This window comes from Taeniopygia guttata, chromosome 12 (assembly GCF_048771995.1).
Source record: "Taeniopygia guttata chromosome 12, bTaeGut7.mat, whole genome shotgun sequence".
Classification (NCBI taxonomy): domain Eukaryota; kingdom Metazoa; phylum Chordata; class Aves; order Passeriformes; family Estrildidae; genus Taeniopygia; species Taeniopygia guttata.
Window position 1 is genome coordinate 16,582,060 of NC_133037.1, and position 24,143 is coordinate 16,606,202.

Here is a 24,143-nt window from a genome sequence, read left to right on the forward strand (position 1 = left end):
CTAAACATTTATTGCCAAAACTGTACCTCTCAGTGAACAGGGCTCTAACAGGCAGTGGCCAGGAAGGCTGGTCTCCTCTTAGCTCTGCCACTGTTCCAGTGCCATCCTTCCCCCTCCTAGCTTCACCCATCACATCTATTTGAAGAGAGCTTGCATTTTGGTCGGACACACTCAATGCTTCCACACTGTAAGGGCAAATGGTTTTACTTCTGTCAACTGCTCTACAATGAGTTGCTGCCACGCTACAGAAATTCCAACAATCCTGAAGTCATTTTACTGCCTCTCACAGACTTCAGTTCATTGCCTTAATGGGGAGGCAACACTGGGGTATCCACAACAGCAAATGATAGTGGGATGCATCTGAGTTCTGTAACATGCTTGTTAGACCCCGTGTTCTCTTTCCAGGAGCAGGGCAAGCTAATGAATTGTATTTCTATTCCAGATTTGGAGTCTAGCTACATTTTGCATTAAAAAGCCACACCATGAGACCTGGGACTTCCACCACCAGCTGACCCTTGGTCCACCAGGGAACACTTGCAGGACAAAGTCTCAGGTGTGTTTACTGTTGCCACTTCTGATGTAAAAAGCAAACAGGCAGCAAGGACTTACTTCTGGTAGCTCTACCCAAATACAGACCTTTCATTGCAGGCTACAAGACTGCCTCAGCTCTCCACAAGCTTTGGGATAGTGAAAACAACGATGTCTACACCAGTTGTGAAGGGAGACATAGAACAAAGGGCAAGTTAAATCACAGCTCTAACACAAAGCCCTGCAGAAGTGTAATGGTGGTCTCTGGATTTTGAGTGGTCTCTATGCTTGACCCAGAAGGCACTGGGTGACAGGATGAAACGGGCAGATACATAACATTTCTTACAGGAAGAAAGATGCCCATTGTCACCACCATAACACTTTACCCATCAGCAATATCAGACAGAAATGAATGCCAGGAATTCCTGACTGACATTCCTAGTCTTGCTGCAGAAATCCACTGGTAGAGAACACAAATCCAAGGCATCCTCCTGGTACAGAGATGGCACTGGAATGGGCACAGGTTGTTTTGTGGATGGGAAGCTAACATGTCTGTATATCCACTTCCTGCACTTGAGTGCTGAGGTCTGATAGGAGCAGACATACCTGCACATGCATTTTCAAAGTCTTTTTAAAACTCAAGTGTTTGTGCAGCTGTGATCTAATTCAACCAGAGGAGAAGCATGGCATGGCCATGTGATTGCAAACAGTGAAGTTTCCTTGGCTTGGCAAATTACTGTCTCCACTGGGCTGTGGCAGCACTCCCTTTTAATTCAAATCCAATGCAGAACAGGGCATTTTGGTTTAAATGACTGGGAAGGCAGTAGGTTTTCATTTCAGTGGTTTAAACAAAGGCACTACTCTGCTCAGCGAGGATATAAGTACCCATGCCAGAGCTGAGCTCTGGTATCTTAACCACACACAATTATACCATCTTGGAGTGTAAAATAATCTGTCTAGACTATACAAAAGTACTACCTACATAGGAAGCTTTTTTTTTTCCTCAGTGCAGTGCTGTTGCAAACACCTAAAGTCCTGAATTTGTTTCAAACTATTAAACTGCCAAGGTTTATCTGAATGTTACCACAACCCCTTCTTGTCCAAGACCTGGGTGCAGAGAAGGGACCTGTAACCCACTCAGTAGCAGAAATGCTTCAGACAACCCAGCTGATCCTGTTGGATGCCCAAGTGTCAGCATCACAGCAAGCCATGGAGCTCTACAGGACATTGGGATTTTGGTTTGCTCCAGGCTGTTGAAAAAGCCACCAACTGGAACAGTTTTACCCACTTGAAAGCAAGGAAATCCTACATTTATCTCAGTGGTCGATGCAAGTGCTTGGGAGCGCTGCCAAATAATATTTATCAGCCCAGCTGAAGGTTTTATAACTCAGCTGTGTAAGTTCATATCACAGAGAACACCCCGATAGAGCAAGCAGCCAGTCTGGGAGTACTCAACTTGCTCTTACACTATTTCATTTTTATTAGTTATTAGACACAAGTAAGAGTTTTGAAATGAGCTGACTTGTGAACTGAACAGATCTGCTTATGTGTACAACCCAGCAAGGAGAGGATCAGTCAATGTTCCTGTAACCAAACTGGGGTAGCTTGCCAGTGCCTGGGTATCCAGCACCAGGAGGTTTTGTTAGCAAAAGTGGAAGAGTATCAACACACTTAATAGGTCTGAAGAGGGAGAAACTGAAAAGTGAGGAGTTAAGTGTCTGCCTCACCTTCCCCTGTAAGTAGAGCCACACACATATTGCCAGCCTGGCCATGCTAGTTTTCAAAACATCATCGCAGATGAAAGAGGTGTGGGGTGGCTCTGTATATCATCAAAGCAGCAGCTGACCAGGAGAGCTGAGGGGCAGGATGGCTGTGGAGCCTCTGTTTTGCCCTCTACAACACAAGTGGCTGCTGCCAAAGCAGGGACAGGATATACAGGCCAGTGACTTCTGCTGGGAATAAGCATGTAGAGCGAAGGCCTTTCCCAACAGCTCTTATAATTACTATCTCAACTTTTTATTTTTGTGCTTCTTGCAGCTGATCTCTGTCACTTGGCTGAGTCACATCAGCTGCCTCACTGCCCTTAGCTCAGCCTTTTTCTTACACCACCCATTGCAGGAATTACCCTGCATCACTCTTCTTGGGACTGCAAAATGCAGTTTTATCTGCACTGCCAACTAATCCTGAACCAAACTGCCAAAAAAGCTGTATGTGCTGCCCAGACTCCACAATTCCAGGGAAGAAAGATAATTTGATTTAACTCTGTTCTCTCTCACCTCAAGCTAGTGCCCAATGAGAGTAACAGAACTCTAATTACACATGATGACTGAGCAAGTTACATAACACAAGCATGGTTGTAGCTGTGGCAGTCCCTGCTTCCTCATCTTCCTTATTAAAAGGTGCTAACATGACTGCAGCCTCTCCAGTGGCTCCAGATAGCTGAATCACTGCAGTTAGGACATGACTGAGCCAGAAGGGATGGGTGGGAATGCCTTTATTCCCACATCCTACTAGTGTTATGTAGCTGGGAGTGAGCTACCTACACCCAGCTGTGCAGACATGGATCTACAGCCTCTTCAGCACCCTGGTAAACTCATTGAAAAGTTACAGAAAAATTACAATTACAGTTCAAAATTAGCAGTAATATACCAAGCACAGCAGTTGGCAGTTTTTTCTTCTACTAGAAATGTTTCCAGAACAGGCTGAAATAAAGAACACACATGTAGGTCAGTGCTTGCCTAACAAGACCAAGATCTCACCTGGGAACTTCAAGAGCTAAAGCAAAACCACCAACCCATTACCTTGGCTCTAGCCTATGCTATTGACCTTGCACCTTCCCTGACATCACTTCACAACTTAAAAAAAGTAATAAGGGGATTAAAAATATATCTCTGAACCTCTAAATCCCACAGGCCCAGTCCTTCCAGAAATCCAAGCCACTTGCTTGGGAACATATCACCAACAATGGCCACAGTGAGAAAGCAAAAGGCCCTGGCCATGATATCAGCCTCACTTTATAACCCAGCGCTGTCCCCGCAGGAACCAATTGCTGCAGCAGGGAGGCTGGAGGCAGCAGATAAGCCTTAGGTGGGTGATAGGGATCAGCTGCCCAGTTATCAAGGGAGTACAATAAACAAATAGATTTTGATTTAGTAGTTTTTCATATATTTTCATATATTCTGGGGAAAGAAATGAGAAGGACCAGGGAGGGGGAAGGGAGTTAGAAGTCTTTTTCCAGGGTGTTATGATGTCAGATCTTTTTAGCAATGAATTTCTAGGTTAAGCAGTTACTGAGACATGTGGCTGCAGAGAACTGCAGTCAGCGCAGGCGTTTGTAGGAGGAAACTGAAAGCAGTGGAAGAAAGGATTGCACATCTGAGGGATGCAAACCCTGCCTGAAGGAAGCAAGACAGTACAGCAGAGTCATTCCCAGCAGGCACAGAAACAAAGAACAGCAGCACTGCACCCTCAGAGAGCCACTTCCCCGAGTTACAATTCAGCTGTGCCATCTGGGGTAGGAATCTCACTTAGTCCTTCTCTCAGATGTGACCCAAGCTTTGGGCTGCAATGCCAACTACAACATCCACTGATCCACGCCAGTCTCCAGCTCCACAATTCCGTGCTGGGGGCAGATCATCACCAGTGGATTAGATCAACAAGCATCAGCTGTGTTGCTGTTTTAAATCCAAAGAAAAGCAGATGAAGGTAACACACTGGATTTGAGTGCAGGCAACAGAACAGGCAATGAGCCAGGCAGAGCTCAGTAGACAAAGTAGCAGAAGCAAAGATGAACCTTTGCTTACATGAAATTTGACCCAGTAAAACTTGGCATTCAGGTACAATTCTGCTGTCACTGACATGGCTATGACAAGGGCTCAATTAGTAAATCTCCATCTATTCACCAAATATTAGCACTTCTGGCATAATCTTCCAGTCAGAAGTTTTGGAAGCTGTAGCCATTTCAGAAAAATCTTTCCCACAGCACATAAAAAGTATTCTTTAACACATAATGGCTTGCAATTAGGCTTACAACCAAAAACTACAGGAATTTAATTCAGAATTTTCCCTGACATTAAAGGATCAAGTGCATAGAGAAAGCCAGACTTCCGGATCCATTCTTGTGGCACCTTGAGAGTGCCAGCAGGGCACCATAACTTCTGTTCTCAGCCCCCAGAGCCTGCTCAGCACCTGGGGACAGCCTGCAGCCCCTCTGGGCAGTGCCAAGCACCAATGGCACAAGGACCTGACTAAACAGGGAGACGGTGTTTCCAGCACACTGCAAGTGAGACTCACAGAAGGACCTGAGCCACTCTTCATCCTCAGGGAGCTACACACTGCATTTTTGCTTCTGTAGGCTGCTTCCCAGCCCCATCTCCATCCCTGTTAATTACTGTCACAGCAGGAGAGTTTCTGGCATTTCAGAGAATGGCCCTTGTTATTAAGCAGGAAAACAGGCAGAAATAGCAGGCAGCACTACACACGTGGAAACTGTAAGATATGTTCTCTTCTTCCTGCGTATAGCTAAGTTCATTTGTTTCCCTTGGTTAAAGCAGGAGGAAGGGTGGAAAAGCTGCTCTAACTGGCAGGGAGCTCCCAGCCTCCAGGCCTCCAACCAGTCTACTGGGAGAGGCAGATGAGGCTGGGATGTACTGCCAGTAGCAAATCCCAGCCCCACAGTATCAAGCATCTGACATTCCTGGCAGGGAACTGTGCAGGACCACCAACTGCAAGAAGTCTGGATTGAGCCTTGCCCACCCTTCTTCCAAGAGGGCCTGCCACAGGGCGGAAGGGCTGGGTCTGGCAAGAGCTCCACATTATTGTAGTTATTCTGCATCTAGTTGCTTCTGTGGGCATCTCTAGATCAGCTTCAGATATATCTGCTATGGAAACAAACCTTAACTCTGGTGTTGGATGGGGTCTTACACAAATTTGGCTTTTGAAATAATTGGTCTTCCCTCAATCAACTGAATGAGACCATCACACCCTTCTGCAGATAAATCTGCTCTTTTCAGTTAGGACCTGCTTCCTGGCAACCTTGCTGGACTCAGATTTTAAGCACTTCTTATTGAACAAAACGGGTTATTTAAATGGGGGAAAAGATGTAAAAAGCACGGCTCGCTCTCTCCAGCTGATTGTCTTTGGAAACAGGACTGGAGGCTGCTGTCCCAGAAGACTGAGCTGCCCTTATCTCAGGCACTCTGTTAAAAGACTTGGAATCACTTATTAATTTAGTGAAAGCCCCTTAATTTTGATCTTTTGTCTGCATTAATTGATTTGCTATCAATAACCTGCATTGATTAGACCTCCAGACCTGGCAGCCGCTGAAGATGAAGAGACACAGACTCTCTTTCAGAGCAGGAGTTCAAAGCCTGAAATGATTAAAAAAGACAGCACCAAAACGGCTGATAACAAAAAGGTGTCATTCTTTTTCCATTCAAGTATGAAACTCTGTGCAGTTAACCCTTCTGTATCTAAAAATGCTCTCAGGTCTAAGGTATTTGTATAACCTAGAGCTAGCTATTAGATTTACTCCATTTTGCCATTTTAATTAAAATATTATGGATGCTCTTAAATACCTGACAGAATGAGAACCAAAGGAAAATTTTATCTGCTTCAGCCACAAAGAGAGCTCAGGGAAGGCAACCTGACCCAGAGATTGGCTCAGGTGGTGCTCTCGGATCCCTTCCAGCAGACAGCATTGTAAAGATTGGTTCATGAAGTCAGATTTAATTTGCAGCAGTTCCAAACCAAATGCAACAGTGAAATTTAACAGTCATCAGTTAAAATTTTGACAATAAAGTTTTGAAAGCTGCGAACAGCTTGCTAGTCCAAGATGCCAGGAAACCATTAACAAACCAGCTCCCTGTCAGAGACTCTGCTGGAACACAGCCCTGGGTTGCTCCCAACTCAGTATCCCCCCTGCATGAGCTGCAGCAGGGGCAGGAGGTCTGAATGTTCACATACATTGTTCCTCCACCAAGAAAACCAAAGGTACTGGCTAGGGAGAGCTCTTAGGCCACCTAAGAGAGGCTGGTTTGGGACAGACATTAGGCACACAGTCAGAACACCTGAGCTACCCTGTGTGCATCTCAGGGGGGAAAAAAAAATACAGCCAGTGGACATATCCAAGGATCCACTGTCTCAGGTGTCTGTGTCTGCTTAAGAGTTCAAATCTCCAGTAATAGCTCGCTAAAGAGTGCAAGACCAGCTATTCACTTTAGCCCAGCATCTGAATAAATCCAGGTGGCCTCTGTCCACCAAAGACACTTAACTGTTGTTTGAGACATCCAGCTACCTTAAGAGCAAGGCAGCATAGCAAGTTCTTTTTTCACCCAAGCTTTGTCAAGAGCTCTGACCACCCCCCCCCAGCTGTGATATTACAGACCTCAACGGCACACCTTCCTACACCTGCAGATTTCCCTGTCAGCATGCATTCCACTAGAAAAAAAAGAATGCAATTCCTCTTACAGTTTGTTTGGTGGCAGCACAGAGCATGGCTCAGGTACAGCACAAAGTACGCGTGTCACTTCCTGCCCTGCAGAACGAGCTGATCAGCTGCTGGTCCTGTTGAACCTGGTTGGACCACTCCACCAGCATCCCACCCAAATGTAGCAGAATTCTGACTCATGGCTCAAACACACCCTGTGTGACAGCTTACAGAGCAGCACAGCCAGTTCACATCGCAGCACTTCTGCACTGGGAAACCAACACAAACACAGATTGTACTGAGCTTCTGCATTTCTGCTCTGACAACAGCACACAGCCACCAGGACTCTAAACCCCTTCCTGTGCATCTCTGCCAACTCTTCCTTATGTGAATGTTTTTAATATCCCTCCTCTTTAATATCCCTCCTCTCTTTTTCTCCCTCCCCTCCCTGTATACATTACACTGGGTGTTAAATACCCCTGCAGCTGCAATTCTGCTCTCTTCAGGGGACTCGCATTTACTGTGCATGGTCCTGCACATGTCCAGAAATCCCAGAAAATTGGACCACACTCCTAAGTTCTAGCTATACAAAATTTCTGGGAGAACAAGACATGTGTTGGCACCCATGCTATGGTCTCACACTATAAGGAGGGGTGAGTTCCTGAGCCCTCAGGTTCACAAACAGCTCTGGATAAACCCAAGCACTGCCACAACTGTGTCTGCTGGGAAGGAACCATCTTGCACATCACAGGAGAAATAGCCCACTGAATTTAAAGATCCTGTATTTTCTAAAAGTTCTTTCCTTTTGTATGGAAAGGCTATGTCAGCCTTTATCCTCCACAGATGAAATGTGAATAATGATTGGGACAGCTCAGCACTGGAACAGATTGCCTTGGGAAGTTGTAGAGTCTCCATCGTCTGAATTTTTTTGAACGGGCTAAACAGTCATCTGTCAAAAATGGTCTAAGTATTAAAAATCCTGCCTTGGGAAACAGAGGGAAAGGAAGAAATAACCTCGTAAGCTTTATTTTCTGTTTCTCTAACTTAAATAGAACTTCTGGGGACTACAGAAATTCCACTTGCCCCCTCAGCTGGGCACAGCACACCTCCTAAGGCCTTGTGTTTCATGCTCATGTGTTACAAGGCCTCTGTTCTGCAGTAAGGGTGGCCCGCTCCATGCAATGGTCCAAGTGGTCCCTGCACATTAGCTTCCTACATTTGTAAAATGCAGTGGCATCAAAAGCACAATACTGCAAATATCTCAAAATCTCTGTATTTTAGAAAGGAACTTTTATTCCCACTTTTAACACATGACTAGTAGATCAAAGTAACTGAAGGCTTTATCTGGTATCTCCCAGATACTAACACTGGGTGTACATACATCACGCTGATGTGCACAGGATGAGAACCGAGGGAGTCAAGTTTTTTTCCCACCCACAAAGAACAAAAATAGGCTTTTATTCCGAATTACTTATTTTAAGCTAAAAATGAGAAAGAACAAAAGCAAAGGCTCCAGGAAGTGGAGCCTGCACCCGCATCTTATTTTAAGATGCAGCTTTGACTCTTTAGAAATTTAAAGCTGCATTGCACAGAAAGAAGAATCAGTTCAGTGGTGTTATATAGCTCACCATTTCCAAATATCAATCTAGGATCTTAGAAGCAATAAAGATTCAATAACACTCCAGTCTCCAGCTCTGAAAATGCAAAGATAAAAACTGTAACAATTAAGGACAGATACAGATATGCAATACACATTGCACAGATGTTTTATTTCCCTGCAATTATATATATGTCCTCCAAAATAAAACCCAACCTTCATTAACTCCACATCACAGTGTTGTTGTATATTCCTCATGAAAAAGAAATCAGTAAAAATGAAAGTACTCATCAAGATAGCACCAGCATCCAGACTAATCACATACGCATTCCACCAAATTTATTTCCGACATGTTCAGATGCTGGCCCTCCATGAGTAATTATTACACAAATATTTCCAATTTGACTCAGAAGATGTATCTAAAGGAAATATCTGTGCAAAATCGGCAGCATAGTTTTACACACCTACTGAAAAACATCACAAATACATCCTTTGGGGATACACACAATCATTTTTGGAGACTCCACATAACCACGTGCAAACTTATTAGGAAAAAGAGCTTCAGCATCAGTTAATGAGAAAAATCCCTGCTGAGGTCAGAGGCTCTGATGCAGATTGTTAATTCTGACCTCAGCACCTCAGGATTGCTGGCTGGTGCCCCCAGGCAGAGCAGGGCCAGAACAGCTGTACATGAGCAGCTTGCACGGAGCCACTGCAATATACAGATACAGATATTCCCCTCTCAGAGACAGGAACACATCCAGCACTGCCAATTTGCTGACAGACACCAGTGACTGTGTCCACAGCAGGCAAATGCAGCCATGCAACATTCTCATTTTGATGTGCAAAAGCAAAAAACATTCAATTTAATCTTCAATCAATTTACTTATTGATTGGTTCTCTCATCAGATATCACAGAAATTCTCTCAGCTACCGAGGAAAAAAAAATGCCAAATTGCCTCGTTCCTTGAAATTTATCCTAATCCAAGGGAGAAATTCAAGGGAAATAATTTCATTTGAAAACAGCTGGTTCTCCTTCCATGGTATCCCACCCATTGCTTGGAGAATTTCTCACTCCAGAATCAGCCTAACCCTTCACAGCATTCAGCTGTAATAGTGGTTTAGCTGCAGACTCACAGGCAGAGCAGTAACACACACTGCTATTCTTCCTCTCCAGTGGGTGTTTAAGACAGCCCACAAAGACATTTAGGTACCTCAGTTTACCTTGAGCTCCATAAAGAAGGTAGTTAGCTAAACACTGTACGGATCTGAGCTTGCACTTAAAAAAAAGAAAAAATATTTTTTTCAATTTTGGCAAGTGACTGGAAAACAAGTCTTCCAGTTCTGATGAATAATCTTCTTTGACTTAAAACCCACTGCTGAACTGCAGCTTCCCTCTAGCTTTAATATGAAGGGATAGACCAGCAGAGACTACATTTCAGCACACAAATTAGGAGGGGCAAGCTGTAGGCAGCAGGTGATGTATTGCTATTGCATCACCGTTTGTTTGATTAGTGATTAGGAAGTAATTGCCTCTCTGCTCAAGAGATGAAATCTGGCAGAGTCCTTCTGAAACAGACATGGCATTTATATATTCCTCTAAAAGCTGTAAAATACTTCAGTCTGCAAGCACTGTAGTCCTAATAATCTTTGAATATAGTTTGATACAATCCCTGTGTACAGCTCATTAGGCACTGAATTCTTTGAAATAAGAAGCCCTTTCCTGTCATCCATGCACAGATCTAACACAGATGCCCCCAACTAAACAGATGCAAAATGCCACCGCAGTTAAGAGGTGATAATAAAGGAATTTGATTGGGTTAATGGAGTCACATATGGTGATGGTGTGGTCCTTGAGAACATTGCTCCTCAGCTTCAGCTTCCTCTCATATTAATCCTCTCCAGGGATTGAAGGAACAGAAGCATGGACAGCGAAAAAAATCCGATTTATTGGCAGAGCTGACATTTTTGGATGAAAATACTATTAATCACAGTCACTGAGGCAAGATCAATAAAAAATTCATAAAGAACACATCTTGTAACGTGTACATATTCCAAGAAACACTGACAACCATACCAGCACCATAATACTAAAATAAACCCAATACTTTTCCTCCCCTGAATTTTGACTTTTGTTTCTTGAATCTGTGTAGCAGAGCTCACAGTGAGGATGCTGCTGACAGTGCCCTGTGACTGTGAGCACTAATGCCCTTCACCAGCTCCAGCAGGTGCTGTGCTATACACACAGGGTTTGGGACATGGAAGGTTTGACAGGATCAGCAAAGAGGGGAAAAAAAAAAAACCCCAGTACTTTGCTGTGATCAGTGCTCAGACTTGAGGGAAGGGGGTGGATGAAGTGAGAAGACTACAGATTGTACAGTACTATACACTTCCATATTTGCTTCATTTCTTGACCGCTCTGCAATTAACTCGTGTTCCTGAGAACTGTAGGTCTTGTGTGCAGAATGAAAAAACTATCTTTTCATTTGGATGCTCATGCCTTTTCTTGCTGTAGGTCCTTTATATGTAGGCCTGTCTGTAATGGGGCAAGAGCAGTTTCCTTTGCTTGTCAAGAATGGCAGTGTTTCTTGCATAAAATCCCATCCTGCTGGAGCATGAGAGAGGATATTGCTTATGACAGTGGCCTCCAGACTTCTAACTACAGAGGCTGAGCAAAAACCAACCCTGTTAAAACACAATTCATCTGCTGTCCCCAAAAGTCAGCTCTCTCTCCCAGATCAAACCCCCTGCTGGTCAGAATAATACATTTCTGCAAATGTTTATTTTTGGGGTACAGCTAAACACTGATACAAATCCTACAGAGCACACACAGCATTAGGTCTTAATTACAATAAATTCACTGAGGAGGAAAGGAGCCTGAGAAAACGACCCAGGCAAATCCCTAAAATAGCTCTGTCAAATCTCACCTATTTTATACAGGATATAACCATACCTGACCCTTTCACTAAAGCTCCAGTGTCCGGATTACATAATTAAACAGTAATTTAATTTTAAATACAATGGCTAGAATAACTACATTGAAAAGGAAACCAGGAAAAAACTGAGACTGTTGTATGTCACTTACGCCCTCTGTAAGAAACTAAAAAGACTGAATGATGTCTCTAAGTGTATATGTTAGTAAATATCACAGAATTTAAGTCGCCACCTTGATTTTAGGAGACCTGGCTTATGATGTTTTGAAGCAAACACCTGCTCCAGATTAATATTGCTATGAAACTCTCAATAAATTGTCTTCTGTTCTCAGGGCTCATTGCTGCCTGAAGCACAGCTTAACCTCTCTTGAGAGAATAGCCCAAAGTGAAGCAAAGGAAACTTGTTTTCAGATAAATCAAATTTCCAGGGCACAGAAACACCCAACAGTTACCCCCAGAGAGTGAAGGTTCAAGATGGCACTGGAATAAATGGCTTTCCTGTGCCTCTAAAAAGCTAAAAATTGACATGCTTATTATTTACATCCAAACCAGCTGGCATGCCTAATATTTCAGGAAACAGATTTTGCAGCTGCAATACAACTTGAGGAACACCCTATATTTCACTGATATGAGGTACTGCAACAGCTGAGCAATATACCTTTTTCAGTACAGCACATTCAAAGCTGGGAAATACTTTTTTTGTTGTTTGCTGCAAACATGCTTTCTCTTATCTATAAAAATAGACATAATAATGATGCTTTATACAGCTCTGAATCTCACAGTCCATTCAGGGAGCTCAGCATCTGAGTCGTGGAGCTGGAACAGTACCAGCACCTCCACAAATCAACCAGTGAGTAGAAGATAAAACACTTGAGAGGGAGCAAAGACTACAACTTAAATCTTTCTCCTGCTGGGGTGCCCAACACTGTGAAACACTTATTTTCTATAATTACAGAGGTGCTAGCTATCACAAGTTTAGAAGCTTGGTGATATGAGGCAAATAGGATACAGCTGTGGAGAACATTCTGAACTGATTAAGAACGTTATAAATGTGACAAGAACGGGGTTTTATGGATAGCTTTTTAACTTTAAGCAGGGTATGGAACAGATATTTTACCAGAACAACACTTTTAACATTAACTAGAATCCACAATTCCTGGGAGACATATTAGCAAACCATGCCTCACCTCAAGAAAGGAAAATACAGGCTGCAGGACCCTTACAGCTTCCCTTCTAGCTCCATTTTTCTGCTCTGTATTACTTCTGATACACATCAAAACCACAAAAAACCAGAGAAACAAACAAACAACTCTTTCAGGGCGAGTGGAGGAAAGGCATTAGAGCAGCTGCCGTCGCTTACCGGCACAGGAGGGGCTGGGAGGCGGCGGGATGGCGGCAGGCCGCGGCACACGGCGCGGTGCAGAGGCAGCGCGGGGCGGCTGGGCCGGGCCGGGCCGGGCCGGGGGCGCGTCCTGCCCGGGCACAGCGGGGATGGAGCCTCTGTGCCCGAGCACTGCCCCTGTGCCGCTGCTGCAGTACATCTCAGCTCTTGGGGCTTGCCCTCGGCACAGGACCCTCCCTGGGTGTTGTTCAGCCGTTCCAGTAATTCCCTGCATCCACGGTCACTCTGATGCATGGGCTGCAGCAGGAGGATGGCTCCATGACGAGATGGCTGCTTCTAAGAATTTAATGATATCGCAAAGAAGTGCACTAGAGGTGGATACTGTTATAAATGAAAATTTGTCCAGCCAAATTAATATGAAAAATAAAATATTTATTTTACAATCAAATTTTATCTAGCCAGCCACAAGGAAAGAACAGAGCCGAGCCCGGGGTCGGCCCTGGGTGTGCAACAAGGAGTCAGCCTCAGCAGAGGTTTCCTCCATGCCCACACACCTCCATCCTGGCACAAGCAGTTTTTATAGGGAAAATTCCGCCTGAGGCCAAGATTTCAGCAATCAGTCTTTTCTTCTATTCAGAGTCCATATGTTAATAAGATTTTCTTTTTTGGTGATGAGGGAGAACAAATCACTGTCTGGAGTTTGTTGAATCCTTTGATTAAATTTACGGGAACGCCATATTCACATGTATCTGCCTCAGGATTTCCATGATATCCATCTCGGGTCGTTCACGCTAACGATCAGCACCTGGGGTTTCTGTATCTCTCCAGACATGGCCCATCTCCTGGCGAGTACCTTCTTACTTGTAAATCAGTTTCCAATCTACACCCAGTCTCACCTGGGCCTGTGAGGGTGGGGAATCCTAATACAAACATGTATACTCTAACAAATATTCAATATCACGTATATCATATTAGAAATGGCGCAAATTATATCTACTACACATAACAGATACCATTAATAGTCGAATCACATACACCTCCTTTAGACAGTAAACCAGAGTCCTAGGCTGCCTGGGCCAGAAGGGGAATCACCTGTAGGCACTATTAGCAGAAAGGCCCTGACACGAAGTGTCACAGCCTCTCCATGACACGTGGATTGCATTTCTATGCAGGATCTGTCTGAGTCTAAAGGCAACAAGTTTTTAAACCAGTTACCACTGGAACCTGCCAGGAAGACAAAAGTGAGAAACTATTGCTTGCTCAGCAATTTGGCCCAGACTCAGCCAGCAGCTGGCAAGCCAGAAGTGTATCACTCATCCCATGAGAGCATTCTGGTCTGTGCGTTATGCCGCCTTAACCGATACCGTATGCACCCTAAAAGGCAAATCCCTACATCCAAGTCATTCTCATTTCGCTCATCTGCAGAGATTGGTGCTTGCAGTAACAACAGTGGGACGCCGAGTTTGTGTTCTAAGCTGTAAATAGAATACCTGGCTTCAGTAGTTCTTTATCCATTACAGAAAAATCGCTTCTGTGCACGAGGTGCTCTTGCTGTTTCACATTCCTAGGCAAGAAAACTGATGAGCAACTTGAAAGCAGATGGGCAGCTGGAATGGTTAGAAGATAGAACAGCAAGTGAGAAAGCAAGCAAGCACGACAAATGTCTGTGCCTTTGGAGGGGGCAATCAAAGGGAAATCCAACAGGAGCTTCTCCTGACATGACACAGGCACATCTCCCTGACATGTTCCACAGCAAGCATGTGCAAACAGGGATTTTCTAGTTGGTGACAAGTTTTGTGACATCTTTTGTCACCTGAGGATGTGGAGTTACCTTCACTAGCATGGTAACCTTCTGCTACTGGCCTCCATTCCACCTCAGCAGTCTCTGAAGAACTGGCACTAACACCAGAGCTGATGTGGGTCTTGGAGAAATTCATAAAGACCATGTAGCAATCATACACTCCCTTTAGCTGGGGAGCGTTTCTGACTCAGAGAGGGAGAGAGAGAGAGCGTTGTCTGCAGCATCCCTGCAGCTATATTTCGCTGTTCACCTCCACACCTCATTTCCCCACCGTGGTTACACTCTCATGTGTGCAGGGCTTCTCTGTGAGTATGGAAAGGTCATTTCACTGGCTGATCCTCAGCAGAGTGCCCCAGGCAAATGTGAACCTCTGACAGTTCTCAATCTTCATTAGACATTTCTTTGCCTTAGTAGGTGAACCCTTCATGATATCTGATGTGTTTCTCCTTATCACACCTCTCTGAGATGGGCACTCTAAACTTCTCCTTTGGATTTGGAGGTTAGGACACAGAGACTAAAGGCACATTTTTAAAGGTCCTTAAGAAATTTACGGATGCAGAGTTGGCTGATACACTTTTCAAACCATGAAATGCATAACTGCAATTCAAATTGCTGAATTGAAAAGCCCTGGGGAGTCTATTTCCTTTTGATTGATATCAATGGGAATTAGATATGTTTTTTTCTAAAAATCATCATCTTTAAGAATCTAAAAGCTTCAATTTCAGCACCTTTCCTTACCACATAGCAGGAAACGGAGTCAGAGTTTTCCAAGCATGAGGCTACTGCTCTAGACACAGGTCTTCTTCTTGAATTTTTTTATTATTATTATTTTAAATATTTTAAAAATTGAACACAAGTCACCAGCCAGCCTGCAAAGGAGGAGTGTGCTATTAGACAAATTCAAGAACAGATCTACAAGTGGCTACTGAAAACAGGGCAGAGATGAGTCCATTAGCATCACTGATCCAGCATTTCTGAACATGGAGAGAAAGAGCAGAAAGTGCCACAGTTACCAGGCTCTGAAGAGCATGTGCTTTTGCTGTGGGGGAGACAGAACACTTGACCAGATGGCCCAGTGCTCTGCTCCAGGAAGCAATTCCTCATACTTTCCTGTTGTTATGTCTCAAGCAGTCTCTGCTGTGGCAGTATAAATGCACCAATAGCCTGCTCTAAGCACCAGCTTCTACCACCCTGCAGTCACACTTTCTGCTGTAATTCTCCCAGCTGGACAAGAACACATGGACCTTGAATGATCTACTTGGCATTTTGCTATGTAGACTGCTTTTTGTCCTGATCCCATACATTTTTAAATTAGAGTCTGAGCTGGTTATCTTCTTTGGAGCTGTTTCACTGCCACAGTTCCAAATCTGTGAATACGCTCTGCTTTTCTCTTTCTTCTTCAGACTCTTTTACATTCCATTTTTTCCTTCACAGGACTGTTATTGTGGTGGTGGCTGGCATGATTATTGCTATTTACCCCCAGTCCCCCAATGGCAGAGTAATACCTCTTTAATTGGGTATTTTTCCCTCCCGACACTAATCTCCTAACAAATGCCGATGTCGTGTTAGATGCTGTGTGGGGATCTCTCATCACTATCTCTTTAAGCAGGCAGTTGTGTGTGGAATGAATGCACAGTCACTCAGTATGGATGGATTTGTCTGAGTCCCTGTCAGCTCCCTGGTTTTGTCACTGAAATCTTGCTTTGTGGATCCGGATTTCTATTGCTTTAACTTTTTGAGGCAGATTTATCTCAACCCCTGTCAGATCAATGGGTTTTGTCACAGAAATCTATGTGACTTTGTTCCCTGTGGAGATCTGGCTAGTCAAGTTTGTGGAGGCTGATTTGGGAAGCTGAACCCGAGGCCTTGTTTGACTATGTCAGGGGTGGGTGGAGGGAGAACAATAAGAACTGAAAAGAGCAGAGGCCTAATGACCAGAAAAAACTTCAATGAAAACTGCAGTAGCAACCTATATCCAAAGCCCAAGACAATCCAAGCCCCAAGAGAGCATATTCAGTCTCACATCCATGCACACGTGGGCTCTCTATCTGCTGGCATCAGGAGCTGCTGCTCTGCCCATGGACTGCAGCCCTTGGGCAGTGGCTGGGATCTAACAGGGCTGCAGGTCTGAGGCAGATCAGCCTTTCAAGCCAGTCCTCTCTGGTTGCTCAAAAACCCCTGGAGCTGTGAAGGCAGAAGTCCATAGGAGGCACTTTTCCTTTAATGCCTCTGCAGTATATTAGGAAACACTGTGCTATCAGAGATGATCCTTCTTCAGGGATACAAGCCCAATTTTCTTTTTGCCTGTAGCCATCAGACTGCATGATTGTCTGACACCGCAACAACACATTCTTCCAGATAAAGAAGCTTTACTGAAATGCTATGTGTCCATCTTGTCACCTTAGCTGATTCAAAAATTTCCAGGAACAGCTTCAGTAAATGGAAGTTTCCTGATGAAAAGTACACTGCTCAAATAATCTTTTTGTTGGACTGAGGAATAACATTATTTCCTTTGCTTATTACTACTTGAAATTTTTTAATAATGATTATCACAGTTGAATTTGACCATGATCAAAGTCTGAGTGAACTTTAGGAACAAAATGGTAGTGGTAATAACAATAGCAATAACAGTAATAGGATAGAAGGTAACATACATTAAAGGAAGAGCCTGGTGTTGACTGATAAAGACTCAGACTTGTCTGGAACAGCCAACTCAGCCTGAAAGCTCAACACAGCAGGGGTGGATTCCCTGTTGGTGAAACTGCCTCAATTTTATATTTGAAGCAGAGCATTTAAAAAAAAAAAGGGTACCCCAGGAAAGAGGAGATTTGGAAAAAGTAGCCATTAGAATCTCAGTATTAATGAAAAACAGTGCAAATTTGTGGCCATGGGTCACCTCATTGTTCTCATTGCAATATTCCAGTCATAGGCGTTCTTTAGAGCAGATGCTCATTTTTGTGCCTACTTTGTGGTATTTCCTTTCTTTCTTTTTAATGGAACTCTCCTTTTGTTGTATGCTTTTCTATATCAACTTTACCTCTGGAAAGTCTCCATTCCCATTTTTTACCTTCTAATCCTTCTTTATCCATCCTTCTTTCCCCGCCTTATGTAAACATTCATGCTTCTTTTTACTTTTTTTTTTTTCTTTTTACTTCTTCCTCTGGGTGATTACCTATTCTCTTTTAACTGGTGCCCCTCCTTAGCTTTTTCCCTTTGCAATCCTTTCATGTCCCTCTGTCCCGTCTGCTGCTAAGGAAGCTCTAGTCCTTAGGTATTGATGGCATGTGTAGTTCCTACCTGTGATTCTGTGCTAGATACCTCTGTGTGCCTGTGCAGATCCAGTGCAAGCCTGGCTAAATACAGGAAATCAGGAAGCAAAGCTGAGTGAAAGGCTGCTTACTTGTGCCTGTGATTTGTGGTTGTTTAATAATGGCCTCCTGATTAACACAGACCTCAATTCCAGAAGTGCCACAGTGATAGATACTCAATATTTACCTTAATAGAGACACACAATTCCCTTAACATTTAAAGCCAGTGCTAGCAGTACAACTATTATCCTGGAAGTTGTCCACGCCACTGCCTGAGTGCATATCGCCTGGTGAAACACAACTTTAATTCTGCACTAACAAGGTGTTAAATGATCACTATTACATGAAGCTGTCACCATGCCTGCAGTTCTGTCAAACCACAAGAATGATGTCGTAGCTTTCCTGTTTCACTTCAGAACAATGCAAAAAAGTATGGCTTCAATAACACTGCTGAAACTGTCCCCTCAGAAATCATCTTCTCTGCTATAGCAACTGCTTTTCACAGAGGTCCTCGTATTTTATCTGGTTATTGGTAGTTAACAAAAAATAATTACAAGGCTTGACTATACAAAAAGTGATGAGATACCTGTAGGCATCTGATTGCTTTAGTTCATCCCTTTTGGTGCATCCTAATGTACAGCAGGGTCACTTCAATAAGGAACTTTAAAGTACTTGCTATTTTTGCTTTTAGACTCTTTCCAGAAGCACAGAAGATTACTTTAGTCAGATCACCTCTCAGTGGTCTCCTTCTGCAGGAAATATGTCCCAAACAAGTAGAAAGGAAGGGCTAAAGGACAATAGCAGATCAGTCACTAGTAAGACAAGAACAAAGGCTGCCTGTTCTGTCCTGAGCTAATTTCTGTCCTGCCTTCACCATAGGTATAAACCAGGCTGATTAGCTCAGTCTGCCAGCCTGGCTTGATAAACCAAGCTGAGAGCTGCTGTTACACACTCTGCTGGGGTTATAACTATCTTTTAGCAAAGATCCAGGATCCTGCTAAATCCAGGTCCAGGTCTAGGAATGAGGAGGTGCAGAAGTGCATTCACAAAGATGAATATGTGCCTGGATTGCTGCATTAACTAAGAGTGCCTGTGAGAGCACACCTCAGGTGCTGTCACATGTCAGAGCTGAGAAGGCAACATTTGAAAATTGGTTTGGTAGGGACTTTAGCTCAAAGTGTGGGAGGCCACATTTGGGGAAAAAAAACCCCAAAAAACCCAAAAAAACTAAACTAGACTAAGTTACACCAGCACTGCTGTGGGAGGAAGACTTGCACAATGCCTTGACTGCAGCCATGGCTGTTTTTCCTCACATTCGTGGGCTCTAATTCTACATAAAATAAGAAAAGGGGGAGTGAGAGACAACACTGCATCATCTTAACATTCCTTTCTAAGTATATAAAAGATGAGCTGTAAGTTCCTCAGTGTCTTACTACACTATATAAGCCAGCAACAGCAAATTGCCTTCTCTAGAGCCATGCAGGACAATATCAGACTGGGGGAAGCCAGCCTAATTCTGCCAATGGCAATGTCCAGCCATATTTTCCAATAGTTGGCTAATTAGTAGAAATACAGATTTCCAAGACAGCAAAGCCTCAAGGCTGCCTATGAGACAAATCTCAGAGTACTATCATACAAAGTCTTTGCATGTGTGCCCCTGATTTTAAGCTGACAGAAATCAGTGTTAGACTGAAGGCCTGATGGACATTTATTACCTGAAGCTAGGTGATATTCTCTGCCCTTCTTTTACTGGATACCACCTGCACCCCTAAAGAAACAGGTTGTTAGCTCCTACTTCCAAATTTGTGGACATTCAGCCTGGAGCTGTAAACTGACCATGAGGACTCAGGTATCTTAGCTGCCTCCATAGAGATCCATTGGTTCAGGACTGAGGCAAACTGGCAATGTGTGGGGAGAAGGAACTTAGAGCTTTTGCTGTAACTGTGCAAATTAAAAAGAAGGCTCATTTCTATGTCTATCATATAAATTTATTTGTTCATTTCTATATTTGCCACACACTAAAATTCTATAAAACATAGAGCTCTGGAACATTCTCATTAAATACCCAGGGGCACTGGTTAGTAAAAGGTCACTGGGGGAGCAGAAGCATCAGGGTACAGCCTAAACAACAGCTTCAGCAACCATGGGAAGTCAGGAGTTACTGGTTGGGCTACCCCAAAATTAGCTTTTCAAGGGTTGTAACTTGGGACAATATTCTATAGCAGTAACTCCAACTTAAGCACTTGTGTAGGACCCAATCTTTATAACCATTAAGGTTGGAAAAGACTTATGAGATTTTCCCCTTGAAATGAGTGATAGAAGTCACTAAATGGTTATACTCAAAGTAGACCCCAAAAACATGAAGTTAGTATTTGAAGAGAGCTGCAAGATAGGAAGTTTCCAGTGATCCGAGGTTCTCTCCAGTTTGGAACAAAACAAGCAATTGTAATTAGTATCATGGTAACTATACCCAAAAAATGGTCTGGTTATTTGTCCAGAATCTCTTAGATCTGGAAATTGGGTCAGAATATCTGGCCAAATCATGGAAATTCTGGTTACAATGAAAATGTAAGGATTGTTTTGGAAAATCGTGAGGGCTCCAGTAAGATGTTTTGGTAACAGCCTGCTGTCAGTTCTGCGCAGCAGGGAAATGGGATGTGTGAAAGACAGACTCTGACAAAACCTGAGCTCACATCAGGTGCTGCTGTAGACTCCAAATCTGTTGCTTTGAACTGCACTCTATAGGAAACCAGCAGCTTATACTGTCTACAGAGAATTGTGGTTTCTGAAACTATTGAGTGGTCTTGTAAGGCAGTCTCATACAAAGCCTCCATTACAACACGTAATCAGAGTAAGAGCTTCTTCAGAGAAAAAAGGGGTGAGTTCCTTGAAAAGTACTTGGAAAAGATAATTTCAAACTGTATCTGCAGGAAAATATCAAAAAGAAATAGTAGATATTTATACCTGTTAATAAGTAATACAGTAAGGAAACAATGCTGCATGTTCCTACTTCTGAAGGAAACTGGCCCCAGTCTAAAGTCTTCTGAAACAGCCAGAATGATCCTCAGAGAAAGTGTAAATTAAACAGCAGAATCATTACAGGGCACAGCAAATTATGCAGTCCAACTAAGAAGGACTACTATTGCTTTTTAAATTGGAAGACTCATTTAAATTCAATTAATCAGACCACCGTCATGTACAATTAGAACTGTATCTCTCAGTGATTCTTCTTCTTTGAGAACCACATGACCTTCAGGAAAATAGAGCTTAGCAAATTACTGCTTCTAAATTTTACATATTGAAAATTTGGTAGGTCACCTGCAGACATGACTTTTGGGTGTGTTGAAATGGTGACACAGGCAGGCCAAAGGAAATATCCTTCCCCTTCTCCCTGCAGTGTTAAGCACAGATTTGCAGTTGTTTGGGAACAGCATGGGAATAGCTCTTGGGTTTGGTAAAACATCCCTCCCCCACTGTAAAAGCAGATTTTTCACATCAGCTTCCCTGAAGGTTAAACATAATGGGTCAGGGCCAGCTGCTCATACAGCCTCCTTATAGTATCTTCTAACATTTGTGAGATCACCTGTAAACTGGCATAAAAAATCAGGGAAAGCAGCACTGTTGGAAGCAGCTCAAGCTGAAAGTCAGACTAAATGAACTCCACTGCAGTCACAGTCTCAGGTGGGAACTCTGGTAAAATGACAGTGTAGAATGATAGCTTAAGAGGAACCTGTGGGTGGGTAGGCATTAAACCTGTCACAGACACACAGACTCATCACCTAAGTCACACAAGAAGAGGTTGGTGAAACAGCACAAAATTATCTAATTGTATTAGGAACAAGAACAAGTTATCTAATTCATGTGTTGTGCTGCCAGAAATCCAAATCAGAGCTCAAAACACTGGAATTTTGGATATCTTAAGACACAGAGCAAAGTGTCAGATAAGCTCTCATCTTTATTCAGGATCAAAAGGGACTGGATTTTTTTGTGGCCATCACAGATTCAGTCTAAATGAAGAATGGAAAATTTGATGCTGCCTATCTCCTAAAACCTTTTGTACCATAAACACCAGAGCAACAATATTTGGTGCTGAAACAGTCTTCAGTCATCCTCAGAGCTAGATGAAGCAAAATCAACACCACAACTAAAGCAAAGTGGAGAGGAGCTTGCAGTGAGCTGTCTTCATCTCACTAGTTTTATCTTACAGTCAAGAAATTACCAACGTGTTTGAATTCTCTACACCTTAGCAATGTTCAGTAGAGAAAAAATATTAAGAATACATAGTGCCATTGCTTACTGAAATAGCTAATGGTCCCTTCACAAGGTATCTCTTGCCCTAGACTTCATTTGTTTTAGCATCTAAATAGTGCTAAGAAAAACACTAATTAATTCTTGAGCCCTTGCAAACAGCCACCTTCCTATTGTGAACCTTCTTTGTAGGAGACAATGAATACAAAACTGTCAGAGCTTTGTCTCCACAGGGAATAGGCTTGGTGAGAGTGTGATAAAACTCTTGAAGTGTCTCTGGCCCTTCCTCTCACAGTGCCCAGAGCAGCTGTTCCTGTAACAGTTCCCGAGCATCCAGAGGGGTAGATTTTGCCTAAGCCACAGTGTGAATGGCAACCTTTGCCATCTGTGATCCATGGGAAGGTTGCATCCTCCTCTGCCCTGGGCCAGGCCTATATCCTCTCTGCTGATTAAAATCAGGGAGAGACCTGCCTTGGAAGAGGCTCGCTTGGCATGCAGTGCAGCAAGGGATTTGTAGTTGAATTCACAGCTCTGTGGCTGCTTTTAAATACCTTGCAGGAAGGAGGGCAGGCATTGCCATGGGGCTGGCAGAATCCCCCAGCACCAGGCTCTGAATGCACTTGGACACAAGAAGGACCGAGGAGTATTGTTCTTTCACAGTGATATACTAACCCAGATCCCAAGAAAAGCTGTAGTACTGGGATATGCTCCTGTGGCCAATTTGTTTATGTTGTTCAGTTTTTCTTATGACCTTTCACTAAACCTGTTTTGAAGGCTTTTGTGTGTCCCACTACCCTCTGTCCAGTAGCAGAACTTCTCTGCATCAACTGTACAGACATCTTTCTCAGTTCAGTGAGGAGTTCTCTGGTAGCCAGGAATCCCCTGGTTTTGCAGACCTTGGTCTAATGTGAAGAACACATTTTTTTGGTAGCTCCCTGGATATGCACCTCAGTGCACAACTGAGCATACAGAAGTCCAACTTCCAAGATGACAGACTCCAGGCAATGGGTGGTGAGCTGCACACAGATACACAGAAAGACCACTGCTCCCCAGGGAGCCAGCATGAAAAACATCTGCCAAAGGAAACCCTCCTAACTTCCTGCCAGGGCATGAAAAGGAATGACACCATGACCGACAGAGTGACAATTGTGTAGTGACAAGTGTGGAAGGACAAGTGTGGAATGCCTCACAGCAGGGACTGATTTGTTGGTAATGCTGTGAAAACCCCTAATCCCCATAAGGAAGAGGAAGAACAAACAGCCTCCACCAAAGCTGTCACCTCCATGGTGTCCAATACCCTTTCCATATATTCATCAATCACAAAACCACATCCCAGACAGGCAGGCCAGTAACTCTGGGGTAACATACACATAGACATCATTTGCACTCCCTAGGGAATATCTGTTCTACAGCTGGGGCTCCTATTCAGTGCTAAACAAATTCACCTAATCATGAGATTGTCTCCTTTCTCCTCTAGAAAGATACAGTCTACTTACCAGCAGCAAGGGCCCAGAACCTTTCTGACAGGTTTATGTGGAACCTGTCCTTGAGATTCCAGAGGAACTGATTACCATCTTTCACATTCTACATAACAATTTCCGACTGGAAATTTCTCATTCTCTGTCTCTGTTTCTTTTTGTAGGATGGCTGTTGGTGCTGTAGCTCAATGCCAACACTGAGTTCATGCCACCTTTTTCAGTCAATATATGCCTGAGGAGACAGAATAAATAGTTATTAAATGTACTTTAGATTTGCTGTCATATTGTAACTAAGCACTAGAAATCAAATAAGTATATCATAAGAAGTTAAAATGTCTACAGAAAAAAAAGATTCTGGCAGAACGGCTTATTCTGCAGTATTAATGAGTAACAGATTGTTCCATCAATAGTATATGAGAAGCAGCATGCAAGAAGGCAAAACTCCTACAAGTTCCCTGAGACTTGTATCCTTGTAAAAGGC

The 24,143-nt window shown here is 43.4% G+C and overlaps 1 protein-coding gene across 2 annotated transcripts in view; it reads right to left on the minus strand.

Moving 5' to 3' along the window:
* Window positions 1-23,821, minus strand: part of LOC105759033 (uncharacterized) — a 59,916-nt gene extending 36,095 nt beyond the window's left edge. The window contains exon 1 of one of the 2 annotated variants that reach the window (XR_012057998.1): window positions 23,681-23,821. The gene's annotated coding sequence lies outside the window, so the exon portion shown is untranslated. Of the gene's footprint in view, window positions 1-6,996; window positions 7,115-23,680 lie in introns of those variants that run through there. The other variant, XM_072934914.1, reaches the window with a different exon arrangement.
* Between the last annotated feature and the right edge of the window lie 322 nt (window positions 23,822-24,143).